Source organism: Sapajus apella, unplaced genomic scaffold (assembly GCF_009761245.1).
Source record: "Sapajus apella isolate SASKATOON/1434 unplaced genomic scaffold, GSC_monkey_1.0 scaffold7, whole genome shotgun sequence".
NCBI lineage: Eukaryota > Metazoa > Chordata > Mammalia > Primates > Cebidae > Sapajus > Sapajus apella.
The window spans coordinates 11,990,104-12,011,894 of NW_022436947.1; the positions used below are offsets into that span (position 1 = coordinate 11,990,104).

Below are 21,791 nucleotides of genomic sequence, written 5' to 3' on the forward strand. Positions count from 1 at the left end.
TTAAGAAATCATGGTCAAATGGGGTACAAGGATTTTCAGGCATGGTCAGGAGCTCCTCCAATCTAAATCACCACAGCCTGCCGTTATATAATACTGAATACTTTCACAGATTTATAGTTCATATATTACAAATTTGTTACGCATATATTACAGTTTATAAATATTCTTAGTTATATATGTATATATATACATGCACACATATCACTTATAGTTAATAAGTATGAATACCTAGTGCTGAACACATCTGAATGTAAATAAAGGATGAACAGTGGTGGGAAAAGACTGAGCAGTCAGGAGGGTGGGTCAGCTGCATCCAGTGAAGATTCCCTGATGCTGGTGGAGGCCTCCCCCTACCGCCACTGGTGAGAGAAATGCCTCAGACCGCTGCTTCTTCACTTTAAACAATGGTTTGGTGGAGCTCATTTGCCAACACTAGCCTTTGTTGGCACTTGTCTTAAATTGTGTATCATGCTTTTCCAGCTCCCTCCCTGTAGTGGCATAGGATGTTAATAAAGATCTAACTAAAAAGTGCACAAGAGTTCAAAGGCATTTAGAACAACAGGAGTCACAATGCAGTTCAGTAAGTCAGTGCTTTCCACAGTGACATCGAATTGCCAAGAAAAGATAAAATTGTAAACACACCACAGTATTCTGGCTTAATGAGCACAGAAATACTTGTGGGCTTCTTCTGCTTTTCCTGTTTCCCATAAAAAATGGTTAAAACCAAAACAGTACTTAATGTTTAATGAGATAAGCATCACCTATCTGGAAAATCAGTTTACTAGAAACATCTCATATAAATGTAAAAGCATGTTCAGCAATACAACTCTTTCCAGATGCCACTTCCACAGTGTTTGCATACTAACAAACAGACTATCAATATCTGGTATAGGTAGTAAATTTAGAAAGTATGTCTGATATATAATGCTCATTCACTTTCTTTCCCTTTTCAACTAAGAATCAATTAAAATGGGATTACAGGCTTGATGTAACCGTTTTGCAATTTTATATAATCCTTAAAACCGGGTCCCTTCTATATTAAAGAGTACCAAAAAATACATACATTTAAGTGGGAAGAGAAGACACAAAGGAAAAAAAACAAAATATTGACTGTGGTATTGGATAGCTGGGCTACAGATTTTTATCATCTTCATACTTCCCTTTATTTTTAAAATTCTCTACCAAAAACATATATTACTTTCACACTCCATTATACCAAATATCTACAGCATTTAAAATGAGTAAACTATAACTACATGTACCAATTAAGTTTAACCTCTTATACAAAGTTTAAAAACATATAAAACATTATACTTTTTAGTTTTCCCTGCAATCCAAAGACTGTTACTTTTTTTCAGTGGATACATATACACATAGAAAAAGTTTGTAAAAATGCAGGGGGAGAATGATAAATACGAACTGAGAATAATGGTCACAGCTGGGAAGGGAGGGGATTAGGATGGGGAAGGGGTGCCCAACAAGCTTCAACAATAACTGTGATTTCTATTACTTTAGGTAGTAGGTGTATGAAATTTGTCATATCGTTCTATATCCTTTTTTATGCCTAAAGTATTTCAAAAATTGTTTAAAGTGGCAACTACTGGAAGCATACCAAAAGTAGTAGGGCTTAACCCTAATCTCTTCAAACTACTTAAATGGGGTTATAATACTGAGTAAATCAGAGATCAATTTATCTTTTTTTTCTTCTGTCTTTTGAGATGAAGTTCTGCTCTTGTTGCCCGGGCTGGAGTGCAATGACAGGATCTCGGCTCACTGCAATCTCAGCCTCCTGGGTTCAAGCGATTTTCCTGCCTCAGCGTAAAAAAATCCCCAAGTATCTGGGATTATAGGCATGTGTCACCACACCTGGCTAATTTTGTATTTTTAGTAGAGACGGGGTTTCTCCATGTTGGTCAGGCTGGTCTCGAACTCCTGGGCTCAAGCAGTCCTCTTGCCTTAGCCTCTCGAATAGCTGAGATTACAGACGCAAGCCACTGAGCCTGGCATATAATGAGAAATTTTTTTGAGAAATTTAAAGCAGTTCTGAAGGTCAGCAGTCATGTATATGCATAAGCAAACAGCAATCTGAAATCTGTGTTCCACAAAATATCTGTAGCAAACATTCCAGTCTATGCCTTACACACATAACTCAAAATTAAATCTGTCCAGTAAACTTAAGTACATACCTTATTTTGAATATGCCTTTTTTTTAAAACACACTTATAACTCTGAAAGAATATTTTTTACTTTGGTCAGTTTTAAACAGTCTTCTAAGAATATCATAAAAATAGCATTAATTTCTGATTGGTATTTTCCAAATCGGTGATTTCAAATAATTTCTAACCATTCCTGGTTATCAGATGGTTTTAGTTTATCATTTTATGGTATGCTGTGGTACAATTAGGCAGAGGAAATCTAAGGAAACACTGAATAGGCTTCTCCCTAAAACTCAAATTCCTGGCCAGGCTCCATTGCTCACACCTATAATCCCAACACTTTAGGAGGCCAAGGTGGGAGAATTGCTTGAGCTAGAAGTTTAAGACCAGCCTGGGCAACACAGTGAGACCTCATCTCTAGAAAAAAATTTAAAAATTAGTCAGGCATGAGCTACTCGGGAGGCTGAGGTGAGAGGATGGCTTGAGCTCAGGCATTCAAGACCAGCCTGGGCAACATAGGGAGACCCCAACTCTACAAAAAAAAATTAAAAAGAAGACAGGCATGGTAGTGCACACTTGTGATCCCAGTTATTCAGGAGGCTCAGGTGGAAAGAATCCTTGAGTCTGGGAGATCAAGGCTGCAGTGAGCAGTGATCACGTCAGGGCAACAGAACAAGGCCCTATCTCAAAAACAAACAACAACAACAACAAAAATTTTTTTTAAATCAAGTTCCTGAGATTCAAAAATAATCAAGGATGTTAAAATGTCCCTGGGTCTCTTGTTATAGTCTCACTCAACTTTATGAAAAGCAACTAAGCAAACTGATATGAGAAAGCTCATGAAAATGTCCCACATAAAGGCAGAAACTTCAGCTCAAGTATTTTAAGTATCAACTTCAAAGTTATAATGTTTTCATAATATAAAAAATTTTGCTCAAAACAACATATGAGTGTTTCATTTATTGGTCCTCAGCATTTGATACTGATTTAAAATCAATTTAGGACAAAAAGGAGGTCAAAGTTCAAAATGTCTAAAAAATAATTTTTTAGGTTAATATAAAACTGGTTTAAATATTCCAAGTATTTGAACTGATCAATCTTTTAATTAATCTACCTTCTTTAAAAGAATAAAAATACTCTGTTTTAAAGCAATGCCTTCACCCAATTTTACACTTTAATTTCTGTGAGGACAAAATAATCTGACAATTTACCCAGTGTAGTCAGACTGTTTCTTATTCAGAAAACCGCCTCTTCAAATCCAAAGAATATAAGATTTATAGAAAACAAAGGTTTCCTCGGACGTCTCACAACAACAAAACAGAAAGAAGCCCAACATATTATTTAGAAAGCAGAAGAGGAATAAAATGTATTTCTTAACTCACTATGGGAAATCAAAATGATTTAACAGTCACCTTCTATAATCCCTTTTGAAAAGACATTACTAGATCAAGCACAAGCAGAGACCTATTGAAATTTAAATTGGATGTTTGCTTTTCAGATCAGATCCATCCTAGTTGAGGATCCTCTAAGAGACCATTACAAATTTAAAGACACAAAAAATAGAGGGCTCATTAATAGGAGCCAGGCAAGGCTCAGACTGTTAGCTCTGCAAGTACTATCGCCTTATGGTTTGTTCTTTTATTTCATCATTTGCATTTACCAAGTATATATCACATACATTTCATTTGTCACTCTAGTCTCACAAATGTCTATGGAAAAGCTGCCTGATCAAGACCGCCTGGATGGATGGGAGACTGCCTACATTAATTTTACTCACCAAGTTTTGTCCTGTTTAAATGTCAGCATACCACATTCATTAAACAAATATCCTTTGTGCACCTTTTCTGTGTAAAGTTCTGGACCAGGAACTGAAAGGGGATATTAGGATGATTAGTTTGACCCTCAAATAGCTTAACAGTAGTTCTCAAAGTAACCCATGGGAGTCTGGAGGGGTCCTTGAGACTCATCAAGTGATCAGTGAGGTCAAAATTATTTTCATAATAACTAAAATGCTATTTGCCTTTTTTCAATGCATTTATATTTACACTTATGATGCAAAAGCAATGGTGGGGTAAACCTACTGACACTTAGCACAATTTAAGGTAACATCACAAACTATACTATAGCCATTATATCCTTTGCCTTCATGTGCTCATGGTAAAAAGGAGAAAAAAATGTCCATTTTATTTAAGAATGTGCTTGATGAGAGTGAATATTAATTTTATTGACTCTTCTCCCCAAAGTTCATGTCTTTTTAACTCTTCTGTGTAACAAATGGAAAGTATGCATAAAGTACTCCCGTTGCATTCAGAAGTGTAATGGCTGTTTCAAAAAGCATGTGTATGGGCTGGGTGCGGTGGCTCACCCCTGTAATCCCAGCACTTTGGGAGGCTGAGGCAGGCAGATCACCTGAGGTCAGGAGTTCAAGACCAGCCTGGCCAACATGGTGAAACCTCGTCTCTACTAAAAATACAAAAATTAGCTGGGCATGGTGGCGGGAGCCTGTAATCCCAGCTACTCAGGAGGCTGAGACAAGAGAATCATGTGAAGGTGGAGGTTGCAATGAGCTGTGATCACACCACTGCATTGCAGCCTGGGTGACAAAGGTGATACTCCGGCTCATTAAAAAAAAAAAAAAAAAAAAAAAAAGTGTGTGTGCCTTATGTTGCAAGCTGAATTAGCTGCTTTTTTCAGCAGGAATACCATTTTTACTTAAAAGAGTGGCTGACAAACTATATTGACTATATTGTTCTTCAGATCTTGGTATTTGACAGACATTTTCTCAAAATTTAAAAGTGGACCTGTTACTTCAGTGGAAATAACTGACAATATTTGTTGCCAATGATGAAGTTTGATATTTGAAGTGATAAGTAGAATTTTGGAAAACTTGTATCTGCTATAGTGAGCCTGAAAGTTTTCCATTACTTAAAAGCCTCTTCTGATGAGATTAGTGGTGATGATAAAGAATGTGACTTTTGTATCAATATTTGGAAGATCTCCATAAACTTGATAAATTAATATTTTCAAAATCACCAATAGATGATGTTACAAAATTACAGATGGGTTAAAAGATCCATTCATAGAGCATGACAAACCAATAGGCTTTAATGTAAGAGTACAGTTATAATTTCAGATTTCACATTGCAACTCATCTTTAAGAAACTACCACTGCTGAGTTTTAATATACCAAAGAATATCCACAATTATCTGAAAAGGCTCTTAAAATACTCTTTCAACCACATATTTGGTATGAGACCAGATCTTCTTTTTATACTTTAACCAAAGCAACATACTACAGCAGACTGAGTACAAAAGCAGATGAGACTTCAGCTGTCTTCTCTCAAGCCAGGCATTCAATAGATTTGCAAAAACTGTAAAATATCATGTTTCTCACTAAATTGTTTTTTGTTTTAAAAAAGTTATTTTTTATAAAATATTAACATAATTAAAATATTAACTTTTTAACATGTACAAGGTTATTTTTGAAATTAAGAAATATTTTTAAATTTTCTGTTTTAACTTCTAACAGAGTATCAAAAGTTATAACATGCAGAAATAAAAGCTATTATATTGGGAGTCCTCAATAATTTTAATGAGAGTAAAAGGGTCATGGGACTAAAGATCAAGAACCACTGGCTTAGAGTATGAGAGAGAAAAAAAACACAAATAATAATCCAAGGAAGAACGTGTGATGATTGCCAGAGCCCTACTATTCCTGGGCATTCCAGCTCTTCCTAAACTAGACCTATGCTACTTACCAGGCTCTTGAAATAATTTATTTAGCTCTACTGTCAATATAATAAAAATGAGTAATTCATTTAGCAAGCATGAAAAAGGTACAAGCAATATCAAGATAATGTGTTAAACTAATTTCAATTGATGGGTTTTTCTTTACTTGCTTTCTAAATAAGTGACCTGAATTAAAATTAGTTTTATTTCCCTGGTAGTTTTATTTCCCAGCCTATAAAGACAATTCTTTCACAAAAGACTATATAATCCAGTCAATTCCCTTGAAAATGCACCCCATACAATCAAATTAGTAACGGAAAGCTATGGAATTTGGTGCCCTATCTATTTACAGAACAAAAAACTTGGGAGCCCTACAATGGTCTTGAGGATCAGGATACAGAACATTATTCTTTTTTAAAAAAAGCACTTTTGCTGGGCACAGGGGATCATGCCTGTAATCCCAACTATTTGGAGGACTGCTTGCCCTCAGGAGTTTAAGACCAGCCTGGGCAAGACGGTAAGCCTTGTATCTACCAAAAAAATAAATAAATAAAATTGGCCAAGCATGACGATATGCACCTATAGTCCCAGCTACCAGGTAGACTAAGGTGGGAGGATTGAACAGGGGAGGCTGAGGCTGCAGTGAACTGAGACTGTGCCACTGCACTCCAGCCTGGGCAACAGAGGGAGATCCTGCCTCAAAGAAATTAATTATTTAATTAATTAATAAAAGCACTTTCTGGAGAACCATATGCATATATGCTATCATTTGTGTTTTTAAAAAGGGAAGGACACAAACACACAATTTCTACTTAGCCTACCTGGAAGAATATGCAAGACACTGGTAGTAGTGGTGGTTTCCAGAAAGGAAACTGGGAAACCCACTTTTTACTGTATTCCTTTTAACAATGTGCACGTAGTACTTACTCAATTCAATACTAACCTAGTTAGGTTTGAATATTTTAAAAATACCATTTTGCCTACTTCTCGAGTCTTTTATCTCAAATGCAAATTCCAAAAATACTAGTAGATACGAAAATCATTAGATGTACATTTGTTACTTTAGCAATGGATAAACATCTCACACTTGACAGAAGCATCTAAAGCAAGGTGTCCATCACCTGAAGGTGATCAGCCATTGATTACCTGAAGCAGTACCTCATTTCCTGATTACAGAAGGAGAATCAAGATGCATCCATCTGCCCAATATAATTGGTGTGGTTGCTACTTCTTTCCTTTTTTGTATTCATTATGGCATTTAAGAAATCTGAATAGCACCAAAGCAGGTAAGTTCAAATGCTCCTTTAAGTCACCCACCAACATTAAATTCAGCATTCATTCAGCTCCTACTATGCACTAGACAGTATGACTTAATGTAACACTTGTAACACATAATGTTATATGTTAGAGGGTACCCTTGGATCTAAACACTTAACTATCCAATACAGGTTCAATCACCAATGAAAAAGATTTAGAGGTTTTGACCAATTCTCGGTTTTTAATGAGCCAACTGTATGACGTGGCTACAGATAAACCTAATTCAAACTTAGACTACCTCACAGTTGGCTAAATGGTGTCCAGAACACAATAAAATCAGAGCCACTGTAGTCTGTATTTATCAGACCAGCCCTACAACTTGTGCTGGGTTCTATACCACACAGGATACTCAGGGATCCTGACAGCAGTGCAATATAGTCACAGTAGTTTGGTAAGTGGAAGGCAACACTGGCAACATTGAATGAGTTAGCAGCCATGTGCCAAGTATTTCATATGAATTTTCCTTATATCTTCACAAATCAATAATAAGGCATTATTGTCCCTGCCTTAAAATTAAGGCAATTCAACCAGGGATGGTAGCTCATGCCTGTAATCCCAGTGCTGTGGGCGGCCAAGGTGGGAGGATTACTTGAGGCCAGGTGTTTGAGACCAGCCTGGCCAACACAGGAAGACCCTGTCTCTAAAACAAAAATGAAAACATTAGCTGGGCAGGGTGGCACATGCCTGTAGTCCCAGCTACTCAGGAGGCTAAGACAGGAAGATTGCCTGAGCCCAGTAGTTTAAGGCAACAGTGAGCCATGATTGTACCACTGCACTCCAACTGGGGAGACAGCGCTAGTCTGTTTCTAAAAAAGTAATAAATTTAAAAATAAATTAAGAAGATTCAGACTCAGAAAGGTTAAGTAACATGCTCAAGGTTGCAAACTTAGTAAGTGGCATTAATAGAATTTAAGCCCAGAGTCCTATCGTGGACTAAATGGTGGCTCCCAAAAAGGTATGTCCACATGCTTACCATTGGCACCTGTGAATATTACCTCATTTGAAGAAAGGGTCTTTAGAGATGTAACTAAGAATTCTGAGATCATCCTGAATTATCTAGGTGGGTCCTAAATCCAGTGACAAGTGTCCTTTTAAGAGTGAAGCAGCTGGAGATTACACAGAGGAGACAATGTGACCATGGAGGCAGAAACTGGAGTGATGTAGCCACAAGTCAAGGAATGCCACCAAAGGCTGGAAGAGAAAAAGAAGATTCTCCCCCAGAGCCTCCTGAGGGAGTGCTGCCCTGTGGACACCTTGATTCCAGACTCCTGGACTCCAGAACTGTGAGAGAAAACATTTCTGTCTCTTAAAACCACTAAGTTTGTGGTTTTATGGCAGCCCCAGGAAACGAATACAGTCCACAAACTCTCTCTCCAGCATTCCCTATTACCTTCCCAAGACTGAAGGATCTAGGGATATGTAAACTAAAATAGGGACAACTCAGACAACAAGGAAAATGAAAACTATACTTGCTTTTGCAAGCCCTACAGAAAAGAGTAAAATCAGTAGGTAAAAATTTTGGGGATACCACTTTGGAGGCTGAGGCAGGAGGATCCCTATAGCACAGGAGTTTGAGAGCAACCTCCTGGGCAATACACAGACACTGTCTCAAAAAAAAAAAAAAAAAAAAAAAAAATTTCAGTTGGAAATTTTTTTTTTCCCCACAGCACTGCCTTAACAAAAATTTTCTAACCATCAAAATATCTTAAAGACTAACCAGACTTTTGGTAGGTGGTTACATTTCCTATCATTGAATGTGTTCAAGGAGAGACTGAAGACTTTCAACTTTGGAAAGCAGAGCTGTCTTAGATGATTTAGAATCTCTTCCCACCCTGAGTTCCTAAAATTATAAAATATTAGACAGTGGCCGGGTGTGGTGGCTCACGCCTGTAATCCCGGCACTTTGGGAGGCTGAGGTGGGTGGATCACAAGGTCAAGAGATCGAGACCATCCTGGTCAACATGGTGAAACCCCGTCTCTACTAAAAATACAAAAAATTAGCTGGGCATGGTGGCGCGTGCCTGTAATCCCAGTTACTCAGGAGGCTGAGGCAGGAGAACTGCCTGAACCCAGGAGGCAGAGGTTGCGGTGAGCCGAGATCGCCCCATTGCACTCCAGCCTGGGTAACAAGAGCGAAACTCCGTCTCAAAAAAAATAAATAAATTAAATAAACAAATAAAATATTAGATAGTTCCACAAAAGCATATGGTAAAATATTACAAATGAGTTTTGCCAGGTTTCTACAATCATTCAAATAAACACTGCTTGTTATGTGTTAGGCCTGTGCTTGGTAATGAACACAAGCACGTTACCTACTCTCAACGAGGCTTACAATCTGGTGGGACAGACATACATCAAGCAATATGCAAACTTACATAAAATTATATAAATGACCACCTATGATGAAGGAAAAATGCAAAAAAAGAGGGAGACCAGGTAAAACCTCCCCAAGGAAATTGTGTTTGAGAGATCTGATGGATTTAGTCATCCTTTGCAGGGGGCGGGGAGGATTAAAATTCACAGATGTTCATGTCCCCTTCAGTTGGGCCTCTACATTCACAGGTTCTGTATCCTTAGATGGAAAATACCATTTGGCTACAAAATGGATTTCTTCAGAATGTAAGCAATCACTGTGGCAGATTCTCAAGTGAGAATTAGCTCTTGCTTTCATACCTTTCCGATACAGAAGTTTAAGAGAGAAAAAGTTTGTACTTTTTATTCTCAGATTCTCCACCTCCCTTGATGTCTGAAAGACAGTGATTTAAGAATCTTAATTGTCAAGCATACATTCTAAAAGTTCTTCTTTTGGAAAAGATCCTAATTTTTCAAAGTAGAAGGGAAGAGAATGAATAAGCTGGACTTTTTTTGTCATCGTCATCTCTATAGGCTTTACTGTATCTTGAGGGAAAATGATGTTACTTTAGATACCAAAGGCAGTAACTAAGAAACTACCCTAGATTTGCTTTCCATTTTGTGTGTGTATATATATATATATATATATATAAAACAGCCACCAAAGGGATTAAAAACAGAATTAAATGGCTAGGCATGAAAATTGGGTTATACTACTAGCTCTAAACAGGATTCCACTGTATAAAATCTTTAAGAAAGATATCTGAGAAAGTTCCAGTTATTCTTTACACAGAATTAGAATTATATATATCACATATTTCATTGAGTGTATGAATTGAATTATACAGCATTTTGAATATATTTTATATATACAAAATCTTTTGAACTCCCTACAGATGCTAAAAACAAACAGGTATTTTTAACACTACTATGCTATACTACTGCTGCTACTAATACTTCATGTGCTGACAATGGGAATAACAACTCAGAAGGTCCCAGGGTCAATAAAAGACCAATGCTATTTTGAGACAGGTTCTTCACTTCAGAAACTATACTGCAAATAGAAATCTTAGCTCAGGAAGTATCATGGCAGAGTGGAGAAAAAGCAAGTTAATAGGTGAACAAAATTGAGGTTAACCCAGGATTTAGCTTTCATTCTGCACTAAACAAGCTTTCATGGGCAAGCCCTTACACCTGAACTCCAAGTTACCCTTACCTCAGCAAAACCATACAGAGCATTAAACAGTAAGCATTTCCTCAACAAATATGTATTAGGAGAGAAAATTTTAAAATATCTTTTATGTTTCACTAAAACAAATGGATCTGTAACTGTCTCATTAAGAATGTTTCAAGGTAAAAATAAACTGACAGTGTGAATATGTATAGTGTATATCCATGTGTGCTTAGAAAAATATCTAAACTGGCTGGGCTCGGTGGCTCACGCCTGTAAACCCAGCACTTTGGGAGGTGACGGCAGGCAGATCACCTAAGGTTAGGAGTTAGAAACCAGCCTGGCTAATGTGGTGAAACCCTGTCTCTACTAAAATACAAAAATTAGCCAGGGATAGTGACAGGCACCTGTAATCCCAGCTACTTGGGAGGCTGACGTGGGAGAATCGCTTGAACCTGGGAGGTAGAGATTGCAGTGAGCTGAGATCACACCACCGCACTCCAGGGCTGGGCGACAGAGAAAAACCAATTTCCAAAAAAAAAAAAAAAAAAAAAAATTCTAAGCCATACATATTAAAATATTTGTATTGTAGAATTATGATTTTTACTTTTCTTCTATATTTCTACAATGAACGCATATGACATAGCTTTTTAAGAGGAAAATATATTTATTAACATGTAACACCGACTTAGAATCAATTTTGGAAGAAATTTTAATTTAGAAGAAAATTTAAATTTCATTTCTGTCCTCCTCATTTTTCAAACGGGGAAAAAGGCCCAGTAAAGGTAAGTAACTTGCCTATGCAAAATCTAACAGTGAAGTCATTAGGGCCATAATTGTACTACCTATATTTATTTCTTCTGTTTATACAAGCTAATCCATTTTTATTAAGGATAACTTGAAAAACAATGGAAGGTACAAGAAAGGAAATGAAAATCACCTATAAGCTTGTAGATCAAAGATAATCACTAATGTGGAGTGTTTTTCTTCTAAATTTTTCACTATCAATACATTTCAATGGAGAAAAACTTTTAAAATATAGAGCCGAAAATTAAAGACAACAATTTTAGCACTCAGCCACATTACCACATAATTCTGGTAATAGATCAGAATTACCTCTTCTTTAGACTTCGTACAGCTAGTTTTGGGTCAAGAGACTAGTTGTATGATGGTGTTCTTGCTTAGCAAATCTTGGCTAGTTCTTTGATTTGTGGGCTATTTTTACATGGAAGATCCGTTACTGAAAATTTTATTTCATAATTGTTTAATGAAAGAAAGGACCAAAAAAAGTTCCCAAAGGAAAAGACAAATTACTCTATTCTATTTGGGCCCTCTTTGTAGATTTAGTAAGTGTAAAGATCATCCACAAACATAAGCTAATTACAAATCACATAACACAATTTTAAGATTATCTAACATATTTATTCATATCGTTTTTGTATTTACCAAGACTACTGGTAAAATAAATCAAACTTGTAGACCCTCTCCCCAGAAAAATCACAAATCAATGCCAAGTGGCATTCTTTATTTTGAGGGTGGCAAGCAAAAGTTTGGACATCACTGGCCCAGAAACTAGGGCCTAGCTGACAAAACTGTCTCCTAATTTCAAAGATCCAAAGATTAGCAGAAGGAAGTAAAAATTACCAGTTACCTAAATTTCAGAATGAAATATTTTGGAAATCATGTAAGATCTAGTGAACACATAACGCGCTTCAATTTCTTAATTTTATTCACAACTTTTTAATGTGAATGCCAGCAATTTCTTAGCATTAAATCATCTTAGATCTCAAAGTATTCCATAATCGTCATAATTTCAGAAAGACACTACAAAAGGCATCAATAGTAGTTTCATTTCGTGGTCAGAAAAATTAAGCAAGGAAAAAATAAATGTCTTGCCCCATATCACCTAGATTGAAATATCTGTGGATTTAAAATTTTTTCCAAAGCATAAGCAAAACCTAACTTAAAAATGAATTTTAGCCAGGCATGGTGGCTCACACCTGTAATCCCAGCACTTTGGGAGGCTAAGGTGGGAGGATCACCTGAGGTCAGGAGTTTGAGACCAGCCTGACCAATATGGTGAAACCCCATCTTTAAAAAAAAAAAAAATGAATTTTGACAGGTGAGCCAGCTTGGTAGAGAAATTGTTTTCCAACAAGCACAATCCATCAATTTGTTTTCTTTAAAATACTTTCTCTTTAAAACAATAGTAATTTGATTCCCCTACCCCACAAAGCCTACTGTAACTACAGAGCATGAATAAACATATACTAAGTGTGAGTCCTAGAGTATAAAAAAACAAGGAATCCAGAGACTTGACAAAATTCTGAAATTGGTTAAGCTTTGCTTCGGCACTCCTCCTACCTTCCTTCTGGTGCTCCTACTCCCATCTCTAAGAAGTTCCTCATATCTTTCCTAAGTTCTTCACCTGAGACACCTACTCAAGACTTCTTTCCCTTGATCTATCCCAGTTGTTGAGATAACTGATCTCAGCCAACTAACACATCCAACACTTGATTTAATCATTAACATTTAGTAAAGTCCCTTGACTTTTCTGTCAATAGCCCCCTTGAAAATCTAATAAATGCTGTGGACTCTCTCCCCAGAAAAAATCACACAGGCACTCATAGATAACTTTTCATACAATTTTAAGGGATTCAGGGTCACATAACAAAAATACATGAGCCCCAGAACCATAAAACCCCAGGTTAAAAACCCTCATACTTAACATATTAATATCAGAAACCTCAAAACTCTGCCAGAGGAATTTGTATTTTAAGACACTGTCAACTCAAATGAAATCTCCAATTCTCAGAATGTAAGACAACATAAAAAAGGCCAAAAAAAAATTATATATATATATATATATATATATGTGTGTGGAGATTTTTAGGCAGCCTTGTTGTTGGGGGTCATCTCCCAAAGCATTTAAGCTGCAACTCCCATGAGAGATGGTGAGGAACAGGACCTATTTCTAAGCATGGGTCATCTACGAAGTTAGGTTCTGTAGACCCTACCCCTGTATTTAGTAATGCTCTGGCAATCTATTCTGTCTAAACTATCATGGTTCCTAGAAAAACAATACATACATACATAAGTACACTTTCAGAAAATTTTTTATCTCTTAAATGCCAAGTCCAGTTTTTATCCAATGAAATTATCTTTTTTTTTTTTTTTGAACAGATGACATCTTGTTACTCAGGCTGGTCTCGAGGTGCTGAGTTTAAGCAATCCTCCAGCATTGCCCTCCAAATCAATGAACTCTGGTATTTCCCACTGCTGACTTCCCTGTCAAGATTCACTCATTCCTCTCTTCAGTGTCTTCAATCCTATAATCTTTTTTTTTTTTTTTTTTTTGAGACGGAGTTTCGCTCTTGTTACCCAGGCTGGAGTGCAATGGCGCGATCTCGGCTCACCGCAACCTCCGCCTCCCGGGTTCAGGCAATTCTCCTGCCTCAGCCTCCTGAGTCGCTGGGATTACAGGCACACGCCACCATGCCCAGCTAATTTTTTGTATTTTTAGTAGAGACGGGGTTTCACCATGTTGACCAGGATGGTCCCGATCTCTTGACCTCGTGATCCACCCGCCTCGGCCTCCCACAGTGCTGGGATTACAGGCTTGAGCCACCGCGCCCGGCCCTATAATCTTATCTGTTCAATTTACTTCATAGGTTTCTATTCTTCCACTTGACTCTCAGACGTAGATACTCTCCACAGTTGCCCTTAATTTTTTTTTTCTTCACTCTTGATATGGTTAAGCATTTCTAATCCAAAAATTTGAAATCTGAAATGCTCCAAAATCTGAAACTTTCTGAGCGTTGACATGATGCCACAAGTGGAAAGTTCCACACCTGACCTCAGGGACATATTACAGTCAGAATGGAATCAGAACTTTGTTTCATGAACAAAATTATTTAAAATAGTGTATAAAACTGCATTTGGGTTGTAAGATGTATATGAAACATAAAATAATTTCTAGTTTAGATTTGGGCCCTATCCCCAGGGTATCTCATTATGGGAATACCAATATTACAAAGTAAAAACAAACAAACAAACAAAAAAAACAAAACTCTGAAACACTTCTAGTCCTAAGCATTTTGGATAAAAAATACTCAACCTGTACTATTTGCTGCTGCTTTTTTTTTTTTCTTTCTTATACACAGGGTCTTACTTTGACAGCCAGGCTGGAGTGCATGGCCCTATTATAGTTTGCTATAGCCTCAAACTCCTGGGCTCAAGTCATCCTCCAGCCTCAGCCTCCTGAGTAGCCAGGACCACAGGTCTACCACTATACCTAACAAATTTTTACATTTTTATAGAGACAGGGTCCCACTATGTTGCCCAGGCTGGTATTGAATCCCTGGCCTCAAGTGATCGTCTGCCTTGGCCTCATAAGTGTTAGGATTACAGGTGTGAGCCACCATGCCTGGCTTTCTGCAGTTTCTATATGGCATTATACTGATAAATGCAAATCCCCTAATGGATCCCAATGCCCCCTTGAGCTCCAGCCCAAATATCCAGGTACTTACTTGACATTTCTTGATTCCCAGATATCTAAACATACCTGGAATCATACTCTATTACCTTCCTCCTCAAATCCTGTTTTTCCTATACATTCCCTATCTTAAAGGCATCATCATCACCCAATAACCAAACTGTAATCTTTAACTCCCCTTTACTCAATTGTAACCCAAATCTGACAACTGTCAAGTAAAAATGATCTCCAGAATGTATGTCTTTTAACACCACAATTCAATAGTCTCACAGGTCTCTAGTCCAACCTTCACATGTCATATTTTTAAAAACCAGAGTAGATGTCCTACTCAAATCTCTTACAGTCCCTAAATGCCTATAGAGAAGTCCACACTCATAAGCATGGAATTACAAACTCTTCCCAATCAGGACACAACCTTATCAGTCCACTATTCTCCAAGTAGAGCAAAATCCACTTGCTAGTTCTCAAATCAGATTTCTGATGCTCTTCCTCTCAGCTCCCCCTCTTCTCCATCAGTTAATGCAGCTAAACTCACCTTTCCAAGTCCTACTCAAACTCCCTTAAATGAAAAGTCTTCCCTAAGCTCACCTTTCTCTGTGTATCACTCTCCTCTCCCCAGAATTTCTCTCTCCTCCTACAATCCCACACCACTCTTTCTTTACACTATTTTGGTTCTCTAGAAGTTGTAACATAGCTGGTTGAGCCCATACCTTTCTGCCCTACCAGACAAGGCCCAATACTTGTTACTCTAGCACCTAGCACATGCCCGGAATATGGTGTATCTTTAATCATTGTTTGGTGAATGAGTGGCAAAACTCCAAAGTGAAAATACACTTAAGGAAGTTATTTCCCAACGGAGAGAATGTTTCACTCTCCTTTGAACATAAAACAAAAATCAGGTCCCCTAGTCCCCAACTCCCCATTTCTAGTCCACTGCTCAAATAGCTTTAAGCAATGTTTCACAGGGACATTTCCTCACTTCCCCTTGTTCTTTGTAGGTTTAGCTGCCAGCCTAACCACATTAGCATTCAGCAGTAGCAACAAAACGGACTCTTAAAGTTCTAAAAAGCAAAGACTTTACAATTACCAACAGTAAAATATATGCTTTTTAAAAACAGTCTTAATATATATGCATATAAAGCTCATTCGTCATGAAGAGTCAGAAAATGGCTTGGCATAGTTTATCCCAAAAGGCACCACTTCAAGAGTTCTTAAGAAAATGTCCACTTAAGCTACCAGCCAAACTTTTCACATTTGTAACCACAGAAACCAGCATGCATGAATTGAAATACTATGCTTACATATAAAACAATCCAATTACAAGAAAATAGTCTAAATCAGCAAACTGATAACCCATACAAAAGTAGCTCTTATAGCTTCTTTTGAGAATATTTCCCCTAAAAAATTCCAGGGATCATCCCAACCTATTAAAACTATATTCTTTTCCTAGTATCATCTTTTCTTTCCCCCTCTCCTCCCCACCACACTCCCTCAAACACACACACACACACACACCCCTCCTTACGAGACACGGCTTCCTCAAGAAATATCTGATGGTTCAGTAGCAGTTGGAGCTTTACACAAACCATGTTGTGATTGGGCAAGGCAGAATACCAGATCTGGAATTCAGCAGACCATTTCTTACAGTCAGATTATCTTCTAAGTGACTGCTGCCTGCTCTTAGAGATACAATACAGATTTGCCTCAAGAGATCCCAAATGTGGTAGGCCTGCCTTAACAGCAATCAGGTGTTTTTGTTGAGACAGGGTCTGTCACCCAAGCGAAAACACAACGGTACGATTATGCTCACTGCAACCTTAAACTCCTAAGCTCAAGTGATCCTCCTGCCTCAGCCTCCTGATAGCTCAAACTACAACCATATGCCACCATACCCAGATAGTTTTTGTTTTTTTTTTTTTAATATTCTGTAAAGACAGGGTCTCGCTACGTTGCCCAGGCTGGTCTTGAATTCCTGGTCTCAAGCAATCCTCCTGCATTGGCCTCCCAAAGTGCTGGGATTATAAGCATGAACCACCATGCCCAGCCATTGTTTTCTAATATATTAGAACATATCTGTAGAGCTGTATTCCTAGCCCTTCTTCGGGTCAGAGAAAGTTTACTTGGTATCACATAAATGTTCACATTTTAAAACATTTTAGGCATAAAGACAAGAACATGATGAAGCCTTTCTGATGTTTTGCTAACTACACTGCATTAAGTCGGGTTAAAAATACATTAGCCTAATCCTGAAAGGAACTTGAGAAAAAAAACATATAGATATATGTGTACTAAGGTACAAGCAATCCACTTATTTTCCTTGAGCAGTTAAAAATTCATTTCCCAAGTTTTGTCCATATTACATTAAAATAACTTCAAACAAAGCATTCTTGTTGCTCAAGGATTAAAAGTTTCCAATAGCTCAATGTGGTTTTAATCTTCCGGAAACACCTGAAATTGATTTGTTTCACGTCCTTTTACTATTTATCTTCCAGTCTGTTTACCTTAGTAGAATACTGATGGATAAAAGTACTAACTCAAAACCCAAGAAAGTGGGTAATCCACCCTTTAGTTAATAAGGAAATATATGATACATAGGGCAAAAAAATTAACATGTATCCTGAGACTCAAAAAACATTGGACTTGGTCTAAATAAAATGTTTCTAAAAAATGTAACAAGTGGGTTTCTTTTTCATTGCCATTTTACTAAGCATTCATGGAAAATTATATTTGGGTAAGCTCAGGCTGAAAACACTAGCTTTAGCTATCAAGGAAAACATGAAAGAACAGAAAGAAAATGTCCTTTAAAACATTTTCTGATATGTTTTTTACAAGATCAAAGATTGGTATTTTAAGATTGATTTTCCAAATACGCTATATATACATGTTAATAAGCATCACACACAGTCACACACAAACATTTAAATTCAGATATCCCATTTCCTGGATGACTGCAGGCCCAGGAAGGGTGCATCTAAACTCTCGACATTAAAATAGACATTTGTGAAATTCAACAGCCCATGGAGTCTCCCCTCACCCTCCAATTTTTCACAGTAGCACTGTGTGGATGAATAAGCCTGCTTCAGCATGAAGCACTGGGCTTGTCTAAAGACATCTGACAGAAGCTGAATGTATATACATTAACTTCCTGTTGAGGTAGGACTGCAGACTGTTTCTAAAGACTGACAGTTCATAGTCCCTTCAAAAACCAAAAAATCAGCATGCCTTTTAAAATACTCATGAAAAAAAATTAATTTCAGTAATTACTGTTCATCGTTATTATTCCCCAACATTTACTGAATGCCTTATTGCATACAAGAAAAGGCATAAAAATTTAATCCCAGACCACAGGAGCTTAAATTTCCCTTAAAACAAGTCACTCATTTGTGGTTCTTTCACATAAAATGCTTCTAAAGACAACCCAGAGATTTGGTTGGATCTACAGTGTGCAGGCAATGTAAATTCAGGTACTGACATCATGGGAAGTTGGCCTTCAGTTCCTTAACAAAATTAGACAAGTGCCTAATTATGGTCTAATAAAACAAAAAACCTACAATTTGGGGTTCTAACAACATACACAGGAATTCAGAAGGAAACCTGAAATCCTTTCTCCTTTAATCCCTTCTATATCTGGACAAGGGCCCTTATTATCTCCTACTTCTATAGTTCCTTTTATAAACACAGGAGCTACATTTCCTTAAAACCTATTATAAAGCCACTGCCAGCATGGTGGCACTTGCCTATAGTCTCAGCTACTAGAGAGGCTGAGGTGGAAGCATTGCTTGAGCCCAGGAGTTCAAGGCCAGCTTAGACAACATACCAAGATCCCCACCTCTAATTTAAAAAAAGAAAAAAAATTGTGTATATATATTATACACAGACACACACACATACATATATTTTTTTATAAGAAAACTATTGGGTCAGGTGCAGTGGCTCATGCCTGTAATCCCAACACTTTGGGGGGCAAGGCCGGCAGATCACCTTAGGTCAGAAGTTCGAGACTTGCCTGGCCAACATGGCGAAACCTGCCTCTACTAAAAATATAAAAATTAGCCAGGCATGGTGGCCCACACCTGTAATCCCAGCTACTCAGGAGTCTGGGGCAGGATAATCGCTTGAACCCAGGAGGCAGAGGCTGCAGTGAGCCGAGATTGAACCACCGCACTCCAGCCTGGGAAACAGACTCCATCTGAAGAAAAAAAGAAAAGAAAAACAACTATTTCCAGAACAACTCCCGGCTTGGGGATAAGAAATTTTCTTTGCTACATGAGAATATGACAACTGACTACTAAGCAAGTCATTTTCCCTCCAATATATGACCACTGACTACAAAACATAAAGTCAATATCCCTCCTCTATGTTGAGTTTGAGATTGTGTGATGGAATTAAAGGACTTCAAGTAAGGATGAGCCAAAAGATTAAGTAAAGAGTTTTCTTAATCTGATTGTTTTTTGTTTTGGTCATGTGCCCTGTTGAAAGCCACTGTCTAAGTCCCATGAAAAGAAAAAAAAAATTCTGCACACAATTTAGAATCCAAGAGTAAATATTCTATATTGCATGTGATAATTATGTCTCCTTTTGCACTCATAAAATAAGGAAATTACACTCAGAAGCACCGAGAGAACTAGTCATATTTTCACTGTCTTATGGGGTAACCTGTCAAGAACTGTCAAACACAGTTTTAGGGAATCGGGATACTAATGAATCAAACACACATACCCAAACAGCATCTCCAAGACTCCAACGCCCCCCTTTCCCAATAACTTACTGGTCAAGCCCAAAGGAGAAAGAATTTTTTAAAAGGCTAGGCTGAGATGGAATGGGAAAAAGGATGACCGCGAGCACAGATGATGTCCCGGGACATAAGCTCTGCCCAACACCGTGCAAACTGACAGGCTCACTCACACTACCTTTCTCCTTATGCGTTTCCCAATATACGGTCTCTGAACACTTAAGAAAATGTGAATTTTGCTGACCACAGAAAGAATTCAGCACGACTGACACCAGCTCTAAAATAAGCAATTAATATATTCTAATCTAATGCTTGAGAAGAATGGAGAACAGGCAACAGCTCCTCCAACTGGTTGGAGCAGATATCACTGGAAGCCCCCCAAATATTAAGATTTTTAAACAACTTCAAGTTCTGGTGGGAACAGCCAAATGCACTACAGAAACTTTGGGACCAGCCACGACACAACAGGTGAGAGAGGCAGCAGACATCATTGCAAGGTGGAGTGCACAACATACAATGACAAACCCGAAAAGGTCTGGGGATGTGGGAAAATACCATGCACACGGCCAACCCAGAGCCCCTGTCTTTCCAGTGGCAAAAGGTTCAGTTCCTTCGGAGGGGCGTGCCACTCCCCCTCTTCCCCACCCAGGGGACCACCACCCGAGGCACAGGAAGAACCGCGGCCCCTCCGCGGGCACATCTCAGCTGGGGAAGAAAACACAATGTCGCTCCTTATTTCTGCGTACAAAAGGACTTTGCGCCCTCCTCCTCGAACTGCCGCCCCGGCCGCCTCCTAACTTGCAAGAAGGTGGGCAACGCGCCATATTCCAGCGTCCCCCAGTCTACCTGGGTAACAAGCCCACGCCACCCCGGCAGGAGGGAAGCTTCGGAGGTCGCCCAAAGAGCCAGCCTCCTCTCCCGCAGGAGACAGCGGCTCCTGCGCCCCAGCCCGGCCCAGCCGCGCCGCCCGCCCGCGGACGAGAGCCGGGAAGGGCCGAGGGGGCGAGCGAAGAGCCGCGGCTTCGGTCCCGCGCAGCCCGCCCACCTCCCGCTCCCGGGCCCGGCGCACTCTCCCGCGCCTCCCGCTCCCGAGCCGCGGGAAGGCCGGGCCCCGGGTTCCACGGCGGGGAGGAGGCCGCGGTCCCGAGAGCCCCAGGCGGCGGGGGAGGCCGGAACCCTGGGGCTCTCGGGAGGGCAGCGCCTCCCTCCCCAGCCCGCCAGGACGCCTGGGGCCTAGTGCGGCCTGCGCATCCTCGGGGTGGCGGTTTGGCTGGGCCGGGCCGGGGCTCCCCGCCCGAGGCGGGCCGAATCCGGCGGGGGCCCAGGCCCGGAGCCGGGGGCGGCAGGGTGCCGGCTGCGGGGCGGGCCGGCCGGCCGGCGGGCGGGCGGCGTGTTGCGGCTGCGCCGGGGCTGAAATAGCTGGAGATTGCGCGGTAGGGCACTCACCTCAGAGCGGCTGCGCTACCGTGGGCCTGCGCCGTGGAGACTGCGACCGCGCCGGCTCCTCGCAGCCTCCTGCCACCAGCGGCAATGGCGAGCGCTGCCGCTTCTGCCGCCGCCGCCGCCGCCGAGGAGGGGGAGGGGAGGAAGAGGGCACGCACGCGACGCACGGCCCGGCTTCCCCGCCCGGCCGTCGCCATGATGAGGAGGTCGGTGCGGCTGCTCTGCCAGCGGGCGGTAGAAGGGACTCGCGACTAGGGCTCCGGCCTCCCCCGCCGCCGCCTTGCGTGCACCAGGCGCCTCAAAGGCTTGGAGGAGACCCGAACCTCAAAAGCAACTGGATTAGCACAACGCGGACGCCATGGAGAAGCGGCGCAAGCAGGCCCAAAATGGTTGCTG

General features: G+C 39.7%; 1 protein-coding gene across 10 annotated transcripts in view; it reads right to left on the bottom strand.

Annotated features, from left to right (window-relative positions):
- Nucleotides 1-21,522, bottom strand: part of NRF1 (nuclear respiratory factor 1) — a 143,195-nt gene extending 121,673 nt beyond the window's left edge. For 4 of the 10 annotated variants that reach the window (XM_032276000.1, XM_032275999.1, XM_032276002.1 and 1 more), the window contains exon 1: nt 21,399-21,522. The gene's annotated coding sequence lies outside the window, so the exon portion shown is untranslated. Of the gene's footprint in view, nt 1-228; nt 489-1,866; nt 1,885-3,933; nt 4,025-20,507; nt 20,865-21,398 lie in introns of those variants that run through there. The other 6 variants (XM_032275992.1, XM_032275993.1, XM_032275996.1 and 3 more) reach the window with 6 other exon arrangements.
- Nucleotides 21,523-21,791: the final 269 nt, after the last annotated feature.